General features: G+C 38.3%; 1 long non-coding RNA gene across 5 annotated transcripts; it reads right to left on the bottom strand.

The window, feature by feature from the left end:
• Nucleotides 1-152: 152 nt before the first annotated feature.
• Nucleotides 153-13,242, bottom strand: LOC134472098 (uncharacterized). 5 transcript variants are annotated; one of them, XR_010041941.1, is made up of 5 exons: nt 13,017-13,242; nt 5,824-5,941; nt 3,060-3,150; nt 1,683-1,774; nt 153-1,375 (listed from the first exon to the last, which is right to left on the bottom strand). It is a non-coding gene; the product is annotated as an uncharacterized LOC134472098 (long non-coding RNA). The 5 variants fall into 5 exon arrangements; XR_010041940.1 differs by having other exon boundaries at nt 3,060-5,941; XR_010041938.1 differs by having other exon boundaries at nt 1,683-3,150.
• Nucleotides 13,243-17,913: the final 4,671 nt, after the last annotated feature.

Here is a 17,913-nt window from a genome sequence, read left to right as displayed (position 1 = left end):
TCTTTGATGCACAAGCAGAATAGCCTAAGTTCTTTTTTTTTTTTTAATTCTGCAAATTGCAGACTATCAGTGACTTGTAATAAAAAAGTTTTTTTTTTTTAAAGAAATAGACAATAAGAGCAATAAAATCACGTCCTTTGGATTTGGTAAGCTTAGGTATTTATTATGACTTATATTTCAATAACAAAGATGTTTTCCAGTTGCAACTGTAAAGGAAAAATTGTTCTAAATTTTATTTGAGATAAAAGCCATCATGTATTGTAATTCATAATCATTTTCTTGGAAAAAAATGAGCATCCTTGAGAAGACATTTAAGCAATTTTCTGTTACACTACAGTGGGACTAAGACTTGCTCAAAGACACTGGTTTCCTACTCACTCTATTGCCTGTCAGCTGAGCATCAGGTACGAATTCAGTGATCTTTAACAAAATGTTTATTTTTTTCTAGGAGTTAGACTAATAATAGCTATCTTCTTTTTCTGCGAAATGTGCCTACTACAAATAAATCTCTGAATTGGGCTGCTGGAAATCTTTTCTTTTGCAGCAAATTTATAAAAATAGCTTTGAAATGTGTTCATAATTAGTTTGATAAAAAGTTTAATGCAATATAAAGTGTATTTTTCCCTGTGGATCCTAATTAAAAAGTCTAAAGGCCACTTTTAAGAAAAAAGGACAGTGGTGGTAAAACCTACCTTTCTGCAGAGGTTGGAAGCAGGGAAGGGCCCAATCATGCCCAGGTGATACCTTTAAGAGAAAGGGCCAGGTGAAGGCTTGCCCAAGGACCTGCAGCTCTTCCCACAGATGAGACCAGCAGGATCCATATCAGGAAGATTCTTTGTCAGTCCTCATGGGTGGACTGGGTAGCCTCAGCCAGGGCAGACCAAAGTATGACTGACAGGTGAAGACATGGACTGGAAATAGAAAGACATGCTGGAATCTGTAGCAGCAATGTATTTCTTGGATTCTGTATGGAGCGCCTTCTTCTTGGAACTCTGGCCATGGCATGTAGCATCTTGTGATGGGAAGATCCATGAAGGCAGGAAGGTGCCTGTCTTATTCAGTGATGGATTCCCTAACACTGTGGGTATGCAAAAATATTAAGTGAGTAACTATTCTCTTCATCCATTAAGGGATCGTGGTGTGTCTCCTTTTTTGTCCCAGTGTACTCTCTGTGCTTCTTCAGATAGATCAGAGTCCAAGCCACAGCTGAGTGGTGACACATTTCTCTTTTCCTGGGTTTCTTCATCACCTGCTTCTTTCCCAAAGGATTACAGACCAGGGCCTGGCAGAAGGGCTTTGACCAGTGCCCCCCAGTACTTGGCTATGTGGATCTTGTTGTCAGGAACATTGTGGAAGCTTCTGGCTCTTAGCATGACTGGTCAAGGAAAGGAAGAAATTAAGAACTAAGCGATTATTGTAAAAGGACAGAGGCAAAGGCCAACTCTAGTGCATTTATCAATGAATAGTGAATGAAATATGAGGTGATACATCCCTGAAAAAAGTGGACAGTACTTTAAAATCTTATCAAGATGATCATTAGGTGATATGTATTAAATTGGTTGCCTGGTATATATACTTGCAAATAATAAATTTAGAATATAAGTGTCTTAGTTACTTTTTACTCATTGCTGAGACAAAATACTTGAAGCCCAAAGTTAGGAAAGGAAAGGTTTACTTCTTACAGTTTTTGGAGGTTTCAGTCCAAACTGGATCCAAGGCAGGGTGGCATGGCTGGACTGCAGTTCATGGTGGTTGCAAACCATAAGGAAGAAACCTGCAAAAGAGTGAGACACACCTTCTTCCTGCCATTACATTGCATCCTGGCTCCACCCCTAAGCCAGTGTAGCACTCTCACCCCCAATCCTAGTGCTAGACAATGCACCAATCACAAATGCACAATGCAAATGCATGAGGCATGGGGCCACCAATTTAAACCATGAAAATAAGTCTTAAAAATAATTATGTGGCATATCTCTTTGTTGACTCCACTGAAAATAATTTTCCTGCACTATAGAAACCAACTTTTACAATGATTTAGCATACATATCCCCAAAGGAATGCCATCCTCCTTTTTCCCAGATAGCGTTTAGTTAAAAACAAGCTGACTGCTATATTCCTCTACTTGTTCATTACCATTGTGTGTTGGCCTACATTAAAAAATACCAGGCTGATCAAAAATGCAAAGATGAGGATATTCCTGGAGAATGTGGACCCAAGGAAAGAAAAAAGCTCTGTGGTTGAATTGGGGCATGGAGTCACCTGAGGAGCCATATGAAATGTGTCTTAAGACTATCCATCAGGGGAAGACAGGGGAAACAGCTGTCCTCTAACTTCTGTCTCAATAGATCATGGATTAATCTTGTAAGATGTCAACATCCTCTTTTCTGAGCTTGGGCATAATATGGGTACTGAATGAGCTCCTGAGAAATCCTACTTTATGCTGTCTGCTGGCAGGCACTGAGTTGGGTGATGAGAGGCTTGATATAGCCTGGCTGTGCCTGGGCAAAACTTCCCAGAGCTCCTTAGGTGACCACATAAAGGCTAAAATAAGAGTTAGAGGAAGCTGAGAGGATTCAAATGGTCCATAAGAGATATCTGATACAGGTGGTAAAGCAAGTACACCACAGTGATTCCTTGGGATAACATTTAGGTAGCCATTGACTTTAGTTTTTATTGTTCCTAGTAGTGACAGAATAAGATTATCCTAATACTCAAGGCTAGAAGAAAAGATCCAAGAATTTAGCATGTGAAGATTTCCAAAGAGAACTTACTTCTAGATGCCTCCCAAGCATGGAGTTTGACAAGGAATGCATTACTTGACTTTATCCACTATCTGTGTGATTCCCAGCTCCAAATATCTAACTCAGCCTTACTGCATTTACATTATTCCCTTTAAGAATGAATTTTCCAATATAACCTGTCCAAGTTAAAAATCAAGGCCTAAATCTTCTCCTACTGGCTTCTCAGTCTTAATGTATGTGTCTTAGTCACTTTCCTTATCACTGAGACACAATACCCAACACCCAAATCTTAAAGGAGAGAGGCTTATTTTAGCTCACAATTTCAGTGGGTTCATCCCATGGTCAGCTGGCTCCAAGACAGAAACAGCATGGTAGAAGGGTGCAGGAAGGGAAGATGCTCACAACATGGCTGCCAGGAAGCAGAGAGAAAGGAGTGACCAAGGAAGGAGACATATACTTCTAGGTTGTGCCCCCAACCTCCATACAGCACATTAGCTATCAAAGGCATTGTTAGATGAATCTACTGATTAATATAGAGCCCTCGTGATTGAATCACATGAGAATATTGATATTCTAGATCAAGATCCTAAGAGTAGGAAGTCCACAGGGCCAGGAAAATGAGAGTCACTGTTGACTCTTTCCCTCCTTCTCTTCACATCCCTCACCGTATCCAACCAGTTGTGAGATCCTGTCAGTTTTACTACCTTATTGTATTCAAGTCTGTCATTTTTTTGTCTGTGTACTGTGGTGGCTTAGCTCACCTTTGTGAGTTAAGCATCTCTTTTGTTTTGAGTTGCAGTCACAAAATGGCCTTCTAACTATTCCTTGACTTCAGTCTTGTCTTCTTCCAGACATTAAGGATTTCCCCGACTGTGCAGAGATTTGCGGCTAATATAAGAGGTCACTGTTTGATGATTCTCACCCAAGAATACTAAAGAGTCATCTTTAAGGATAAGTTTTTGCTAGTGATGGCTGTGGACCAAGAAAGAACCAAGAAGTCAGCTTGCTTTTCCCATGAGCCAGGGGCAGATGTGGGCTGGAAAAGAACCAGGAAGTTAGCCTGCCTTTCCCATGAGCCAGCTGGCATGCAGGCTGGGAGACAAGAAGAGTCTCTCCCACCCCTACCCCCAACCCCCAACCTCTGTGTAAGCAACAAGCTGATTCAGAGCAACACAGGCTGGGATGATAGCAACTGAAGTACTAAAAATAACTTAATGCTTGTACTGGTTGATTGACTTTGTAGGTCTGTGGCCAGTAGTCTGAGCATCTGATTAGAGGATAACAATATGCAATATAGCAACTATGGGAAATTTCCTTCTGTCTTTTTCTTGAAATTTAATATTGTTGTCAATGTTTTGTTTTATTTCATTTATTATTTTATTTTATTGCTTCAAAATAAAAAAAAGTTTTTCATAAAGTTTACCAAAATTGGCTCTCATCTATTCTCTGATGCTTCAGTCAGTGTGGTATGATTTTGTATCCTTTTCCTATATGTTGGTTAGCTGCCTGCAGCCTTCTGGGAGGTGGGTTCTTGGACACTCCACACTATTCTCAATTCTCCACAGACAAATGTGCATGATTTGTTGCAACTGTGACTCCATTTATGTGTTAGGTGATAGTTGGTGGAGCTGGGGGGCAATGTTGAATCTACAACACAGAGCACCTCCACGAATGCCACCCAAAAGAGCCCACAAAGATGACAGACATGTTCGGCAGGGCCTTTCTGACTCTTCACCTTCCCTTGATTTTCTGTTTCACTCACTGTTGGTTAAGAGGATAAAAAGATCATTTTGGGCCAACTCCCTTGGGATGGGAGGGGAGCAAAAAAAAATTTTTTTTAAATTTTATTTAAGGAGAAAAGAAAAAAAAGCAGAGAAAGGGTACAAGTTATACAGATTTACAGAAAAAAATGAACAGTAGGAAATCACTAGTTAATGGATTACATATTGTCAACTTAGAAATAATTGTTCAAGTCACAAAATTAAAGCTTGTAAAGTGGACATTCCAACAATGATACTGCAAACAGTTCTGTTCAATGATCCAATAAAACTCTGTGATATCATCTTCTATCTTATACACTTAAATATACATGCAGTTATATAGTTTAGAGCACTTTCTTTTCCTCTCTTTTGTACAATGACTATTACACATTTTGGGTTTCATTGCTCCCACAGTTCTTATTACTTTTTTGGAAGAGAGTAAAACCAAATGTGACGTAACAGAAGAGAATCGGTCAAGTCAAAAGGGTGGACATAATAGATAATGTAAAAACATAATACAAGGTGATCAACAATGGTTACCATAATGCCTCCCGCTATCTCTAAAAGAATTGCCTATATCATTAGTTATAATAAAATTGAACAAAACAGTAAAGAACAAAACCGACAAAACGAAAACATTGGTGACATTGTAGGTCTTCAAAAGTAGATAAAAGTCAACGAGAATCAGCGAGAATGGGAGTTATAATGAATCTCATTATCTTCACAGCTGATGCCTAAACTTTCGAACCTGATACTATCCAGCAAAACAGAATAGGGGAACATCAGTCAAAAACAAGATGGTTAGAGTAATACAGGGCTTCAAATCGAGATAATGGAAAGTCAAAATGGGTTACTATAATATATCCTGCTATTTTTTTCTTTAATTAAAAGGATAAAAATAAAAAAGTAAATAATGGAGTGGAGATTGAGATAAAAGAGGGCATAACAGCAAAACAGCGCAGATCAAAACATAACCATTTAAGCAGAATAGTGTTTCACCACCAGATAATCCCGACCCAAAAGTAGTTACCATATTGTCTCTTTCCTTGAAATCCTTGAGTACAACTTCGTATACTGTAGCATTAAGTATATCAAAACAATGTAAAACCATTTAAGAGAATGACAGCATTACAGAGTATTTAGAATCGACTAACAGAAAATGAACAATGGTTTCTGTATAATCTCCTTGTCTTTAAAAGGTTTTTGCTTATACTATCGTACATAATAAAATCCAATAAGATACAACCCATTTAGACCATTGAGGACAGAAGAACAAAAGCTAGATGAGACTTCAAAACAAGATGATACTAAATCAGTATTACCTATTAAGATGTCATTTTCTCCAAAATAGCTGTTCCTATCATCCAATCTTCTCTGCCTCATTTCTGTTGAGCTCTTTTTCTGTCAGTTGCTGTCAGTTTGTCTTCTTCATTTTGTTCTCTGGAGGGGAGCAAAAATTTAATTGAGTGATTGTTGAAAAATGTAGTAGTCCTGACTTATGTGTTAAAAGTATGTCACAAGACTCTGAGTGGATGCATGAAACTGGACCTATGTACCCTGGATCTTTTTCCATATGTCCTGCAGTGCTATGACAGGTACCAGAGTTAATCTGTTCTTTGATTTATGCCCCAGTGGCTCCTTTGGGTCAATATGCTTGTCCTTTGGGACTATTTCTAAGTCAAATAACGGTCACTTGAGCACAAAACCATGATATTTGGGTAGTTTGAAACCTGAGAAGGCTACTAAGTGACTAACAAGTAATGTACAGCGTGGGTACACTGGACAAAGAGATGTTATTGTCATGCGCTGGATGGAGCAGGGTGACTGAAACTTTCATCACACTGCTCAGCACCACATAAGTTAAAACTTATGCATTCTTTCTAGAATTTCTCACTTACTGTCTTTGGACCACAATTGGTTGCAGGTAACTGAAACCATGGAAAATCAATGGGTAATGGGGCATTGCTGAAGCATCTGAAGGCTTGAAAGCTACTGACTCAGAATAGCCCTGTCTACTAACATGTAAAATTTTCTCTAATGTATTAATAAGTATTTCTCACATGCCAGCTACATGATATCTTATAAGAGGCATTGTAAGAGATGTAAAATGTCAGGTACATTCCTCTAAACATGGGAAGACAATTTATACATGTGAACCTGTAAAGTGAAACTGGTGAACCAAGTGCTGAACCATATGAGTTAGAAGGCAAGGCTGTTAGAAAGCTTCTACCACAGACTTGAGAACCCATTGTGGGGAAACAAACCTAAGATGGAACCTGACTTCTTTTTATAATTTAGAGCTGTAACTCACATGCATTTGTCTTATGCATTTGTCTTCTTTTTCTATAGAACTACTTAAGAAAATATTTTACATGATTCTTACCTAGTCACTGGATAGTTTTTTGGCTGCTAAAACACTCAAACAAAGGGAGAAGTCAGTCATAGATATCTGGCTTTTGCTTATTTGCATGACTGAGTTCTAAATTGTTCTTCCAAATATTGGCAGCATAGACTAAACCATGGCAAATGATAGTGATTCTAATTGTGGGTTAATGAATGCTATAAGAAAATAATCATAGACATACTGTTTTCTAACAGTGTTTAGTGTATGATTCTTAGCTTAATTTTAGGTTAATTAGCACCAGTACATTTCTTTAATGAATGCCAGGTTAATTCCATTCTTTCTTTTATAGCTGTAAATAAATTTCATTTGTGTTGACATTTGCATCTTTCATGCATTGGACTTTTTTCTCTGAGAATTTTTTCTTTGTTTCATATTTAGAAAATCTAGCTTGTTGGTTCTATCAAAAACTGAACTTAAGTAACATCTGTGAATATGATAACTATTGCTTAGGTTCATTGGACCTAGGTAAAAGTTTGTAGCATTTAAGAGTCATAATGTATTTTTAAGACAAGTTTCAGATAACTTTTTCAGGTAGATCAGGCTCAACACATCTGTCATAGCTGAATTATGTCCCTACCTCCAAATCCATAACTGGAAGACCTAGCCCCCAGGATCTGGGTATGTGGCTGTACATGCGGTGGTAAAGGGTGATAAGTTAAAATGAAGCCATTAGAGTGGTCCCTAACCTAGTCTGTCTGGAGTCCTCATAAGAGGATAAAATATGGACCGACAGGGAGACACGAAAGATGCACACAGGCACAGAAGAAAGACCATTGAGAACAGAGAGAAGGTGTTCACAAGTCAGTAAGAGAAGGAACCAACTTGGCAGTCATGTAAGTGGGAAATCCTGGAAATAGATTCTTCATCTTAAATCAAGCTTCAGTGACTGGTTCTAGTTCCTTGGTCCTGACTGCAATTCACATAGACCTGGAGCTGAATTACCCTGGCCAAATTCCTGATCTGAAGATTCTGTGTGAGATGATAAAAGCTTAGTTTTTTAAAATTTTATTTTATTTTATTTAAAAAAAGATTAAGATAAAAGAGGACATAACCACACAGGTCAGAGTACAACAATTTAAGCAACATAGTGTTTCTCTACAAGACAATCCGACAGAACAGTAGCTACCATAGTGTCTTTTTCCTTGAAATATTTGAGTATACCTTGATATACTACAGTATCAAACATAAAAAGACAGTGTAAAACCATTCAAGAGAATGAAAGTATTACAGGGTATTCAGAACCAACTAATGGAGAACGAACAACGGTTACTATATTATCTCCTTGTCAACAAAAAATTTTGTTTATACTATCATATATAATAAAATCCAGTAAGATACAACATGATAAAACCAATGGAGACAGAAGAACAAAAGCTTGGTGGGACTTCAAAACAAGATGATATTAAATCAGCACTAGCTATTATGATGTCTTGTTTTCTTCAGAATAGCTGAAGAATACCATCACAGAAAATAAAATCAAACAACCCAGAATAAAACCATTCCACTTAATGAATGAAAACATTATAAGGCTTCAAAGCAATATAATGGGGAATCATGATTACCACATACTTTTATGTATTCTTACCATTTCTTACACTAGGGAAACTATTCGGTATTTATACATGTGAGTTTGATTTATTTCACTTAGGCACATGGTCTCAAGCTGCATCCACTTATTTATAAATATTTCAATGTGATCATTCTTTATAGCTGAGTAGTATTCCATTGTATAAACATACCATAAGTTTTTTATCCATCCCTCAGTTAATGGACACTTAGGTTGTTTCCAAGATCTGGCTATTACAAATTGTGCTGCCATAAACATGGGTACACATATATCACTGTGGCATGATGTTTTTGGTTCTTCTGGGAAAATGCCTAGAAATGGAATAGCTGGAACAAATGAGACTTCCAATCCCAGCTTTCTGAGAAATCTCCAGACTGACCTCCACCATAATTGCACCAGTCTACACTCCCACCAACAGTGCAAGAGTGTTCCTTTTTCCCCACAGCCTCTCCAGCATTTGTTGTTGATAGTTTTCTTGATCCTGGCCATTCTTTCTGTAGTGAGATGGAATTTGAGTGTGTTTTTAATTTGAAGTTCTCTAATGAGTAGTGATGATGAACATTTTTTCATGTATTTATTTGCCATTTGTATTTCTTCATCTGAGAATTGTGTATTCATCTCAGATGCCCATTTTTTTTATTGGATCCTTGAATTTTGGGGGTCTGATTTTTAAAAAATTCTTTGTTTAAACAGAAGTCCTTTGTCTGAGGGACAGTTCACTAAGATTGTTTCCCAGTTTGTAGGCTTTCTTTTCACTATGCTGGAGATTTCTCTTGACATGCAGAAACTTTTTAATAAGACATGATCCCAGTTGTTGATTCTGGGAAGTATTTCTCATGTGGTTTAATTCCTGTTCATGAATTCTCTACCTACCCCTATGTCTTCAAGGTTTTTACCCAACTTGTCTTCCAATAGATTTAGTGTTTCTGTTTTAATATTCAGATCTTTGATCCATTTAGATTTTAATGTAGTACATGGTGATAAGCATGGGTCTAGTCTTAGATTTTGGCATATGGAGAGCCAGTTTTTCCAATGCCATTTATTAAAGAGACTGTCATTCTTCCAATGAACCTGTTTGGCTCCTTTATCAAAGGTAAGGTGGTTGAGTGTGTTTGTAGTTGTGATTGTGTCTTCTAATCTATTCCATTGATCTTCAGCTCTGTTTTTATCCCATGGCCATGTTGATTTTACTACAGTTGCTTTGTAGTATAACTTCAAGTCAGGGATTGTGATGCCTCCTGCCTTGCCTTTGCTGCTTAGAACTGTCTTTGCTATTCTAGGTCTCTTCTGGTTCCAGATGAATTTTAGGAGTGATTTCTCTAGATCTATGAGGTATGTTGATGGTATTTTTATTGCGATTGCATTGAATCTATATAAGAGTTTTGGGAGAATGGTCATTTTCACAATATTTATTTTTCCTATCCATGAGCAAATGGATGTCTTTCCATTTTCTGAGATCCTCTTCAATTTCTTTTTTCTGTGTATTGTAATTTTCCCTATATAGTTCTTTCACTTCTTTCAGGAGAATAATTCCTAAATATTTCATTTTTTTTTGGTTGCTAGTATGAAGGGTGTGGCTTCTCTTATTTCTCTCTCTGTGATTTTGTTGTTAGTGTATAGAAATGCTATTGATTTTTGAGTATTGATTTTGTATCCAGCTACATTGCTGAATTTATTTATTACATCTAGGAGTCTTTCAATGGAGTTTTGGGGATCTTCTATGTAGAGTATCATGTCATCCACAAACAATGATACTTTAACTTCTTCTTTTCCTATCTTTACCCCTTTTATTTCTCTCATTTGTCTAATTGCTCTGGCTAGTGTTTCCAGTACTATAGTAAATAGGAGTGGTGATAAGGGACATTCTTGCATTGTGCCTGATTTTAAGGTAAAGGTCTTCAGTTTTTGGTGATTTAGTATGATACTGGCTGTTGGTTTGTCATAGATGGCCTTGATCATATTGAGGTAAAGACCATCTATTCCAATTTTCTGTAAGGTTTTTTATCATGAATGAGTGTTGGACCTTATCAAAAGCTTTTTCTGCATCTATAGAAATGATCATGTGATTCTTACTTTTGGCTTTATTGAGATGATGGATTACATTTATTGACTTACGTATATTGAACCATCCCTGCATGCCTGGGATGAATCCCACTTGGTAGTGGTGTATAATCTTCCTGATGATTTTCTGCATCCAATTCACCAATATTTTATTGAGGATTTTTGCATCTGTGTTCATTAGGGAGATTGGCCTGTAGTTCTCTTTTTTAGTTGGGTCTTTCTCAGGTTTTGGTACTAGAGTTATATTTCCTTCCAGGAATGACTTAGGAAGGATTGCTTCCCTTTTGATTTCATTGAAGAGTTGGAAGAGTGTTGGCATTAAGTCTTCTTTGTATTTCTTGTAGAATTCCGCAGTGAATCCGTCTGGGCCTGGGCTCGTTTTGTAGGTAAGGACTTAATTACATTTTCAATTTCATTAATAGAAATTAGGTTATTCAGCAGTTTTACATCTTCTTGACCTAGCTTTGGTACTTCACATGTTTCTAGGAATCTATCAATCTCTTCTGTATTATCAAACCTATGAGAGTAGAGGTTTTTGAAATAGGTGTTGATCTTCTGTATTTCTACAGAGTCTGTAGTGATTTCATCTTTTTCATTCCTTATTGCATGAATTTGAGCTTTTTCTTCCCTTTTTTAATGAGATTGGCTAGGAGCTTATCAATGTTATTTATTCTTTCAAAGAACCAACTCTTTGGATTGTTTTCTTAGTCTCTTATTGCATTAATTTCTACTCTGATTTTTAAAATTTCCCCCCTTCTTTTGGCTTTGGGCTTGACTTACTCTTCTTTTTCTAGATGTTTGATGTGTAGCATCAGGTTATTTATTTGTTTTCTTTCTGTTTTCCTGATGTGGGAACTCAGTGCAATAAATTTTCCTCTGAGGACAGCTTTCGTATGCTTAGTTTGTTTTAAACCTTTAAGTTTTAGGGTAATTTACTGTGTTGCAATAAGAATCAAATACATATGGTGCATAAAAATTGCTTTTTAGGCTTTGTTAATTTTATGTTTCAGTTTTACCAACATTTTTGGCAATATAGAAAGTAGACTTCTCTGGTAGAAGCAAAAAATCAATCTATAAAAGTAAAGAATGACATGCTTTGGCCCCATGGCCAACAAAGAGAGTTGCTTTGATTTCTTGCGTCAGTTGTACCTGAACCCCTAGAACTCTCCCAGGAAATGTTTGTTTCATTTGCTCCATTTCAAGCCTCCTTCAGCTCCCTCGTTTCAACCACCCTCCAGGACAAGAGCACCTGTTGCATAGGAGCACTAGAACTACCAGAAGCACACAGAGACACCCACTCCTTTCTAGGTTTTACATTTGTCATTGTGGACCAAAATGAACTGTCACGCTTTTTATATCTATCATCATGCCTGACTACTCTGGTAGGATACTGTGACTTTGAAGAACTATGTGAAATATTTTCTTTATCAATCCTGGGAGGAGAGACAGAACATTGAGAGAATCCTGAAAAATCACAGAAGAGGCCAAATATATTAGGACCTTGGGGCTCCAGAACCTGGTGTCTGGGAGAAAGGCCAGCAGCAGTGATGTCTGCAAGGTTCTGCAGTAAAAGATATGAACTTTCTTATTTCTGCAGTAATACAAACCAACTCCGGACAGTGTGATCTGAATGTGTAGGTGAATCACCAGAGTTAGCTGGTGAGAGACAAGCTTCAGCTGTTGATGAAGTACACCTGGCAGTGGCCACAACCACAATTAAGTCACAGGCTGCTCCCTTCTGGCTTGAAGGAGGTGCACCCACTCCTGTTTGTTTCCAAAGGTGTCTCTGTCTCACTTGTCTAAGACACTGACGACTTCTGTACCCTCCAGTCTCTGCCATTCCTTTCACCTTTACAGCCTGGCACAATTACAAATAAATAGTAAGATTCCTCTTCAAACTTCCAAAGAATGAATTTAGAGCTACATTAATTCATTCATGGAAATTCTGGATTTCTTTGCAGGCAAAAAGTATCTTACAACAATTGTAAAGATCAATTCTTTTTAATAGCTGAATCTTGGAAAAAAATCAATTCTTTTACTAAATAAAGTGTTCTTTTTAAAAAAACAAAACAAATATATGAGTGTACACATATTTCCTGTAAAATGTTTACAATCACAAGTTATCTCTAAGGAAAGTATTTGCCAAGAATCTGTATAATTTCTAGAGAAAAATGAAAGTTAAAATTTGCATGGTTAAAGCATTTAGTATTAAAATCCAAACCGGGTTACCTAGGCAAGAAAATACATTTTATCCACTTTGATTAAATCAGCAAGATATGATAGTTGCCAAATCTTTACATTCCATACTTCCTGGATAGATTTTTTTAAAAGATACTTTTAGTAATTCCAGCTATAGGGATACATACAACACCTGTCACTACTCACCAAATCATTAAGAGCTCACATTGTGTGAACAGGTTAAACTTGGCAAAGAAAATGCTGACCATGGCCTTAAGTGTTCTTAAGAAATTCTGCTAACTTACCTGAGCCTCAGGGTCTAAGGGACAACATCAGGATTTCAGCTTCTCAGGCTCAGGTCTTCTGAGGATCATAGTCAAACATCAGGCCTGCCTAGGCATGGAGTTCTTTGTCTCCCAGGGTCTAGGGTAGAAAGCCTGCTATTCTGGGCAGGGTCTGCAGTTTGTCCTCTGTCTCTGCCTTCTCCTCCTTGGCCCCCCAGGGCAGGTACTCAGACCTGCTCCAGGTAACCATGTGGTTCTGGGAAGGAATGGTGCCCAACAGCTTGTTTTTATTCATGGTGTCAATCAGGTGCTTTACAAAGTTGTCCCCTCACCTCCACCCCACTCACAACCCAACAAGGGCTATTGTGCTATCGAAACTGCAGAGCACACTTCCTGGGAACGTGGAATTCAACAAACAGAAACCCACAATAAGAGGTATGAGCAAACTCTACAAGTGTTTGCTCCTCTCAGAGGTTCTTGGGAGGCCAATCTTGCAAGCTGTGCTGAACAGGCAACTGATGAGGCTGCCGAGGCAAGGAATGTCTTGGTGCTGCTTTCTCTGAAGTCAGTTCTAAACCTAGTGACGAGCAACTTTCTGCTCCATTTGCAGTGCCCTAAGAGACTACTGTTCCTCAGCAGGCCCTGACAGCCATTCTTGTGACCAGTTTGTTGATGAGGCCTGGACATGAAAAGACACATTTTGGAGAAAATATGAGGGGATGGGCCTGTCTTTATGGGTTTCTGTTATGGTTTGGTTATAATTTGTTTCCCACAAATTCATATGCTTAAAGCTTGGTTCCCACTATAGTGCTGAGAGACAGGAGTGCCTATAAGAGATGGGGCCTAGTGAATTGGGACCCTAAAACTACATTTGAAAGTGATGGTCTTGAGAAGTGAGTCAGTTCTTGGAATGAGTATTATATTAAGATTAAACTCGACCCTTGGTTCCTCTTTCTTCTTATCTCAACACAAGACTGCGTTCTTTGTTGCGAGGCTCCCACCACAATGCCATCGACCATGTTGTGATGTAGCCAAAAGCCTTCACAGAGAGCCAAATGGTAGGGCTGCCAGCTTCCAAAACTATGAGTTAAAGAAGCTTATTTTTTTTGTTACCCAGTCTCAGATATTTTGTTGTACCAACAGAGGACAGAGTAAGATAGTATGTCTCTGCCAAGTCTTCTCTCATGTTAAATCTTTTCCTGGTTGTCTAATTTCTCTACTCAATATCTTTGTTCCACGGGCCATCCCTCCTCACCATGGCACCCACCTGCCCAGAGCACCTGGCTCATCCAAGCCAGATTCCTGTTCAGGTGTTTGACACTTCACCTTCTCATCTGCTTCAGGCATGATGTCTGATCAAGTCTTCCACCTCAGTGTTTAGTCAGAAAGACTGCAGCACCCCAGTGCCTTTTCTGCTTTTGAGAGCTACACATACATCCTAAGCTTGGCTCCAGGCTTACATTACATTCACACCTCTCTGGACCTTAAGTGTGATTATGCAGAGGAGGAAGAGCAGCCCTTAACATGAAGGGGTTCAGGGCACGCAACCCAAACATATGTTGCTCCAGCATATTAACTACTTTGCATAAAAGACTGGAAAACAGAAGGTACAAATAAAGTGCTGTAACTCCCCCAGCCCAACATCAGGAAATAAAATTCACATGAGAAAAGTATCTGTTTTCCAGCAGGAAGAAGCAGCATTCTCTTTACCAGAGGCAGGAAGCTGAGAGTGAGAGAAATGCATACTAAGTCTCCTTAAACATGTTACTTACTTTCCCACAGTTGCTATTCTGCACTCAATGTAATATATAAACACTTAGATCTAGTCACTTCTTCAGGTCTTCTTTTTTCTCCTTGAGGTTCCCATGTATATGCAAATAAAACTCGAATGCTTTCTCCTTTAATCTATCGCATGTCAATTCCTGATGGAAATCCATAGAGGACAGAAGAAACTGTATTCTCCCTTATTTGAGCGTGTCTTCACAGACAGGGTGGTAAGGATGATACTTGAAAACATTGTAGAAACTTCAAAAGGAATTGTATTTGTCTGCTTTCTATTACTATAACAAAATGTCTAAGGCCAGGTACTTATAAAACAGAAGAGATCAATTTTGACTCACAGTTTGGTCCAGGAACAAAGGACCTACAAGCTATGCAATTCAGTTAATGTTGGCTTTGAACTCACTATGTAGTACAGGCTGGCTTTGAACTCATAGCAATCCTCCTGCCTTGGCCTTTGTTGGGATTATAAGCGTGTGTCACCATACCTGGCTGGCAGTAGCCTTTTTGCTGGCCAAAACGCAAGGAAACATAGGGCATCACATCTGTGTGTGTGTGTGTGTGTGTGTGTGTGTGTGTGTGTGTGTGTGTTTGTGTGCATGTCCTAATTTTTGCTCCTTTTCTTATAAAGCCACTGAGTTTCAAGCACGGAGGCTCTATCCTGACCACCTTATCTAGTCCTGATCGTCTTCTAAAGGCCTTACTTCTAAGTACCACGGGTAGACTATCCTCTTAATACCATGCATGGAGTTTAAATTTCAACACATGAATTGTCGAGGACACACTCAAACCATATCAATACCTTGCAGGAACCTTGAGAAACAATAAAGTGAACATCAGCAACTCACAACTAAATTTGGCTCATAGACATATTTTGTTTTGCTGGCAATTATCTCTTTATTTAGTGTCAACATTTTAAGATTGGGAGATATCACCTGAAATTGCAATTGTCCTGAAAACCTGAATACCTGGAATGCAGGACCTGAATAGTTTTCGGTAGAAGTGAAGAGTGCATCTCTATTTAATATGTGGAGTCTGCTTGACTCCCTGCCTGAGGCCCTGAGAGCCACAGACTGAGCAAGGTTTGCAGGTGGAGATAAGAGGCCACCAGGCCAAAGGCTCTGTGGTTTTTAGAGGAAGCCACAGCCATGATTTTCTACTCACAATCCACATGCCTGGAATCAAAAGATAGCAAAGACTCACACCTGTATAAAATAAACATGGTTTTGCAATAAAGCAATGTCAACACTTGCAACCAACTCAGAGGCTGTGTGGCTGAGGAAGTTCCTCAGAGGTCAAGGACAAGTAAGTGCTGGGAGAGTGAAGAGGTGGGTGGGAACATCATGGCCAGCCTTGTAGGCATTGCACTGTGGACCGTAATTGGAAAGCCAGCCTTGGAAGGTCCTCGCTCTTGATTTAGTGTTGTGCTGATGCTATCTTGTAAGTTTCTGGTCCTTTTCGAACAAGTGCTGAATACCTTTCCTAAAGAGTGGGACAAGCAGGACTCTCTCTTTCTCCCAGGAGATACTTTTGAGATTGGATGCTTTAAGAGACATAAGATATTGCTGAATACCCTTGTAACTCTGGGATCTTGAGCAGAGGAGCAATCTCATGTACTACTGTGCTAATCAGTGAAATTAGAGAATCCTCTCAGTGGATGCTAGAGTGCCAGGAGAATGTAGGAACAAGTTAACACATTTGTTCAGTATTCAGAAAGTTATTTCTATGTCATACAGAGTGAAGTTAATGTCTTCTGCTTTAAGAATTTTTGCAGACTCTTGGGTGGGGTGAGCACAGCCAGCTAGGACCACGCATAGAACAGTGCGGGGAGGAAGCTATAAGCTCTTTGTAGCCTTTCGATCCCTGCTGGATACCTCTAGAAAGACATCTGTTCAAGGTTACCACTTCCCTTCCAAATGAATATGGTATAAACATCTGGCTACCACAGCAGGAACTCAGCTAGGTAAATGCTTAGAAGACTAAATAAAAATATAATGTTTCTGCAAGTATTATATTGAAGTCATTGGCCAAATTTTCCTGTTCATGTATGATCTTTGTATAAATTTAAAAATGAATTTAAAATGCTTTTAATAAAAAATGCATATGTTTATGGTCTGCAACATGATGTTTTATTATATGTATACCTTTAGAAGCACTAAATCAAGTTAATTAATATGTGAATTATCTTACCTTTATGATGAAAATGTTTAAAATCTACTCTTGGTGATTTTTTTTTTTTTTTTATCTTTTTCCTTTTTATCGGTACCGGGGATCAAACTCACAACTGCCTGCTTGCAAGGCAGGCACTTATGCTGCTGAGCTAAAGCCCCAGCCCCCTCTTGGTGATTTTTAAGCATGCAAATATATTATTACCTTTAGTCACATTGATCGCTTGAACTTATTTCTACTATCTTAGTGAGATTTTGGCTTCCTTGACCAATGTTTCTTCATGTCTCCCCCTGAACGTCAGGCCTTGATAACTACCATTCCATTCTCTGTTTCTAAAAGTTCAGTTGTTTTAGAAGCCACATATATGTGAGATCAGGCAGTATTTATCTCTTTGTACCTGGTTTATTTTACTGAATATGACATACTCTAGCTTTATTTATGTTGTCACAGATGACAGTAGGTCCTTGTTTTTAAAGGATACATATTATTCCATTGAATATACTGCCCTTTCTTAGTCATTTATTTATTTCTTTAATTTTATTTTGAGACAGAATCTTGCTAAGACCCAGTTACCCAGTCTGGACTCAAACTTGCAGGCTTCGTGCCTCAGCCTCTCAAGGGGAAGGATGACAGCCATATATCATCACACTCAGGTCTAAAGTGCTTTATACATTTTTCTCAGAGATTTTAAAGGGATTTATCAGTAGATAATTTAGTGAGAGACTCTTTCCTTCAAGTAATATCAGGGAGGAGTACAATTGGACATTTTGTATATTTCTGTTTACTAGACAATCAGTTTTTAAATAAAGTATTTAGATCTGTTACCTCAAATGTTCTTATTCCCTCAGGTTTTTAAGTTTATTAGTACAATTTAGATATGCATAATGATATTCATCATAGGGAATTTGTACCTGTGTATGATACATCGTGATTCCTCTTTTATTCCCAATCCTCTCCTGTCTCTTCAACC

Source organism: Cavia porcellus, unplaced genomic scaffold (genome assembly GCF_034190915.1).
Source record: "Cavia porcellus strain 051 isolate PalLab524CR breed Dunkin Hartley unplaced genomic scaffold, mCavPor4.1 scaffold_22, whole genome shotgun sequence".
Taxonomy (NCBI): Eukaryota; Metazoa; Chordata; class Mammalia; order Rodentia; family Caviidae; genus Cavia; species Cavia porcellus.
Note: the sequence above shows the minus strand (reverse complement) of the source record. Positions and strands in the feature narration are given on the sequence as shown.